The sequence below is a fragment of the Muscardinus avellanarius genome (assembly GCF_963383645.1).
Source record: "Muscardinus avellanarius genome assembly, chromosome: 10".
Taxonomy (NCBI): domain Eukaryota; kingdom Metazoa; phylum Chordata; class Mammalia; order Rodentia; family Gliridae; genus Muscardinus; species Muscardinus avellanarius.
This window is the reverse complement of record NC_137796.1, coordinates 110,676,208-110,681,322: the sequence shown is the minus strand read 5'-3', so window position 1 is coordinate 110,681,322 and position 5,115 is coordinate 110,676,208.

Genomic DNA, 5,115 nt, shown 5'->3' with positions numbered 1-5,115 from the left:
GCGCCCAGGGCCCGGGAAGGAGACGGCGCCCTGCAGCTGGCTCCGGCACCCAGGCGGCACCGCTGCTTCTCCCTCCTGCGCTGTATTCCATGAAGCTTAAATAAGACCTGAGCAAACTCCAAAGCCGGCTTTCCCTTGCCTCCTTTATTCCCTTCACTTGGGCGACGCCTGTGTCCTTTGTGCGGAGCCCAGGACAGGCCTGGGAGGCGCGAGGCCGGAGGGCGTGGCTGGCAGCGGGCTGTGAGGGCACCGCAGGCAGAATGCAGCGCACCTGTAGAGGCCGCGCCCCTCTTTTGGTGGTACTGGAGATTGAGTCCAGGAGTGTCCAACCTCCAAGCACATCCCCAGCCCATCGTTTATTTTTTCTTTTAAAACAGGTTCTTACTAGGTTGTTGAGAGTCTCACTAAGTTGCTGAGGCTGGTCTCAAACCTGTGACCCTCAGCCTCCCAAGTTCCGGGATGACTAATGCCTGCCACCACACCTGGCTTATATTGGCTTTCAATTCCACCTTTTTTGTTTGTTTTCTGTTTGTGTTGTTGTATAGTATTGGGGATTGAACACCGGAATGCTACTGCTGAGCTGTGTCTCCAGTTCTGTTTTGATACGTCTCTCCAGCCCTTTGTTATTTTTATTTTTTTATTTTTTTGCGGGTCTGGGGATGGAACCCAGGGGCATTCAACCTCCAAACTACACCCCTGCCCTATTTTTTATTTATTTTGAAACAGGCTCTCACTGAGCTGCGGAGGGCTTCACTAAATAGCTGAGGCTGTCCACGAACCGTGATCCTCCAGTCTCCGCCTCCCCGAATGCTGGGATTACCAGCGTGCGCCAACACGCCCAGTTTAGCATTAGAGGTATTTTAATAACTAACATTTTTACCCAGTGTCTCCTCAGGGGAAGAAGCCAACTAAGAAAAAATTGCCTGTTTCTGATTTAAAAACTAAGCCTGGACCAAATTAGGTATAATAGCACCAGAAGAACTGCCCTGTTGTTAAGTAAAAAGGGAGTTTTCGTGTCTTTTACAGTTATAAAGTCAAGATTTTTGAAGTTATTTACCTTGCAATAAAATATATCTAGTACATATTTTCATATTCAGTTTTATTTGGAAGCTTAATTGTTTATTTGTATATGCAGTATATAAATGCTCATTCAAGAAAGGCGCACAGGCCGATCGGAGACATAATTAAGAGGCCATGTTACAGTTCTGTCTAACGGCTTTGTGTTGTCTCCCTACGTATGTATGAAATTACCTTTTGTGTGTGTGTGTTGTACTGGGAGTCGAACCCAGAGTCATTCTTCCTCCAAGCACGCTCCCAGACCAATTTTATTTTTATTTGGAAACAGGCTCTCGCTAGATTGTTGAGAGTCTCACTGCTTGCTGAGACTGCCTCAAACCTATGATCCTCCTGTCTCGGCCTCCCAAGTACCAGGATTACAAGCATGCGCCATCACACTCAGCTTGAAATTACCTTTAAAAAACAACATTTAGATGTTTGACTACTATGTATCAATAAAAATATATTAAAAATAATAAGCCGGGTGTGGTGGCACGTGCTTGGGAGGCTGAGACAGGATTACACAGGTTCAGAGCCAGCCTCAGCTACTTAGTGAGGCTCTCTGCAACTTAGTGAGACCCTGTTTCCAAATAAAATAGAAAATAGGTCTGGGAGTATAGCCCGGAGGTAGAAAGCCCCTGGGTTCCACCCCCAGTACCACCAAAAAAAAAAATAATGATGATGATAATAATAAAAATAAGTAAATAAATAAACACTTAGAGCCAGGTATGGTGGCACACATCCGTAATTCCAATACCTAAGAGGCTGAGATAGAAGGACCACAGGTTTGAGGACAGCCTCAGCAACTCTGTAAGACTCACAGTGACCTAATGAGACCCTGTTTCAAAAATAAATAAATAAATAAATGGGGTGTAGCTTGGAGGTAGAATGCCCTTAGGTTGTCCCCAGTACCAAGGACTTCCAGTGGGAAATGTCAAATGCTTGTTTCTCTTTTAGCTGTGACAAGAATAAATATAAGATCTTTTTCATCAGCATGTTAAAGTAATAGGTTCACATGTCCGAGCGGAAGGTGTCCGTTTAGGTTAGCAGTACGCTCTTAGATGGGCCCGGGGCTGTCAGGTGCTAGAATCCAGGGCACGCTGAGTTGGAAGGGGGCTGAAGACTCGTCCTCCTACCTTGAACAGGAGTCCTTTCTCGGGAGAAAGGAATTGGATTCTCTTCTATTCTCTCACGGAGTCTGGGCCAGCTGGCTTTAGTGCGTCCGAGACTGCCAAGCATACTGTTTGGGAAAGCTGCAGGGTTTGTGGTCATTGCTTAACGAGTGAGGGAGGAAGACCTGGCTACAAAACAGAATCAGGAAACGGGTCCTGACCCGACTCGGCACGTCACTGTGGTTCAGAGGGGAGAGTTGTTTTCTAAGGATGTAAATATGTCATACAGAGAAGAGAGCAGTCACAAAGTAGACATTTGGGGGACGCAGCACATCATCGCATGGCTCTGGCCTCGGCCATGGGCCGCTTTGCTGTAGACGTGCTTCTTGGCGCTTGTTTCAAGCCCAGTGTATTGGACATTTATTGCTTTCCGCTGTTTTGCTAACCACTGTAGAATTAAAAGATAAATGAGTCTTAGCATCTGCCTTTGATAAATTGACAACCTAGAAAGAAAGGGTTCGACTCCGCGACCACGTGGTGCGTGCCAGGTCAGTGGAGCCGTAGCGTCGTGGGGCCTCGAGTAAGGAGCGCTGGACGGTGCAGCCCCGGGGGTCACAGCAGCCAGAAAGAGCAGAGGCTCAGCTGCCAGAGGACCCCGCCCATCTGAGGGTGAGGGAGGAGCCGAGGGAGGGCCTTTGTCATGCTGAGGGACTGGTTGGGTTCTGTTCCCTGGGCACAGAGCAACTGCCAGACACCAGGAAGTCTTTTCAGAAAAGTCACTCTGGCGAAACCAGGGATGGAAGCTGCTTGGTGTCACGCTAAGAGCTTGTGACGGCCTCACGGCAGGCCTTTTGAGCTGCTCCTGGGGGAGGCGTGCTACAGAGGAGTCCGGGGAGGGAGCTCCGGTTTTGCTGTTTGTTGAGAGGAAGAGGAGCAGGCCGGGGAGGTGGTGAATTGGGAGTTTGGGGCGTGGTGAAGAGTGTCAGACACCTGGGTGGGAATATCCAGTAATCTCTTGGGAACAAACAGGGGAGACTTCCAATTAAACCTGGTGGACAGAATACATTAGCTTATCTCTCTCCTCTCCTAAAATCCCACTAACACTTTGAGAGAAGAGGACGAGGAGGAGGAAGATAGGAGGGGAAGTGGAAGAAGCAGAATTTCAAAGGAGTTAAACTTACAAAGTTACTAAGGAACCCAAGCGAGAAGGGAGCAGACAAGATGGCGACAGCATTTTTCGGAATTTGGGGGAAATGAAAAATAGATGGTGGTGTTAGAGGTGAGGAAGCCAGGGTCCAAGGATCACCTCAAAAGTTCCAGAGATGAAAAAGCAGTCTGAGATGAAAGCCACGTGAACTGCAGTAAGCGGCAGCAGATAACACGCTGTAGAAGAGACGTTCCTGACCTTGCAGACATTGCAGCGGGAACTGTCCAGAGCTGGAGACAGAGGAGAGAAAAACGGCCTGCGCCATGGTGGATTCCTTGCCTCAACGCCACGTTTTCCTTTCCGCCCGCTGTGCTGGAGCCGCACCTTGTAAGTACCCACCCGTCAGCCAGCAAGCTGTGGAGCCTCCTGGGGGGTGTGGGAGGCCCCAGAGAGAAGGGCCTGCTGCTCCTGCAGGGGCTTGCTCTCCTGGGGAGCACTGGGTTTTCTTCACAGCTTTTTCCTTCAGTTTCCTGCAGGGCATGGCTTTCTCCAGCATTGGGCTGCTACAACTCACTCTGCTCTGCTGAGCTCTTGGGTGGAGACAGTGCAGAGCAGAAGGCAGCAGAGCCAGCCGGGCGCGGTGGCCGCGCAGCGTGTGATCCCAGCACTGGGAGGCAGAGACCCGAGGATCGCAGTTCACGGCCAGCCTCAGCTACTTACCGAGGCCCTTCACAACTCAGTGAGACCGTTTCAAAAAAAATAAAAGGACTAAAAAAAAAAAAAAAAAAAAAAAGAAAAGAAAAAACAGGCTGAAGGTGTACCTTGGAGATACAATGCCCATGGGTTCCATCCCCAGCACCGCAAAAAAATAAAGGCTATAAAGCAACGTCTTAAAAATACTAAAAGAAAAAACTGTCAATCTAGAATTCTATACCCAGCAAAACTATCTTTACTACAATGCCCATGTTTCCATGTCTTCAGTTTCCAAATATTATTATTATTATTATTATTATTATTATTATTATTAATTTGCAGGTCTGGGGATGGAACCCAGGGGCATTCTACCTCCAAGCTATACCCCCAGCCCTATTTTTTATTCTTTACTTTGAAACAAGGTCTCACTGAGTTGCAAAGGGCCTAAGTAGCTGAGGCTGTCCATGAACCATGATTCTCCAGTCTCAGCCTCCCAAATGCTGGGATTACAAGCGTGCGCCACCATACCTGGCTCCAAATAATATTCTTTATAGCTGATTTTTTCCCCTACAGTCTACGATCCAATCAAAGGCCTTGCATTAAGTTGTGAGGTCTCTACTCTCTTTAGTTTAAAACAGCCCTCAGCCTTTTTTGTTTATCATGACATTGATTGCGTATGCGTTTGTGTGTTTTAGGCATCCTACCACCAAGCCACCGTCCCCCGCCCTTTTTATTTTGAGACAAGGTTTTGACAAGTTGTTCTTGCTGTCCTTGAACTTTTGACCCTCCTGCCTCAGCCTCCCAAGTAGCTGGGATTACGAGCATGCACCACTGTGCCCAGCTGTATTTTTTTTTTAATTAGGATATATAAATACCTCTAGGTATAAATAAGGCAAAACCAGCTTCCTCGTTGCTGAGCTTTCAGACCTTTGTTCCAAGTGCCTTGGTAACAGCCCCTTTCCTTCTCTGTGCCTTGGTAGAGTTCGCATCTGCCCCAGGACGGGCCCTGGGCCGGAGAGGTGCCCACCATCTCCCTTGAGAGCCTCTTCCTCGGTGGAGCGCGCGCTGTGCCGGGTCAGCACCTCCGCAGTCAAGCTGCTCCAGGCT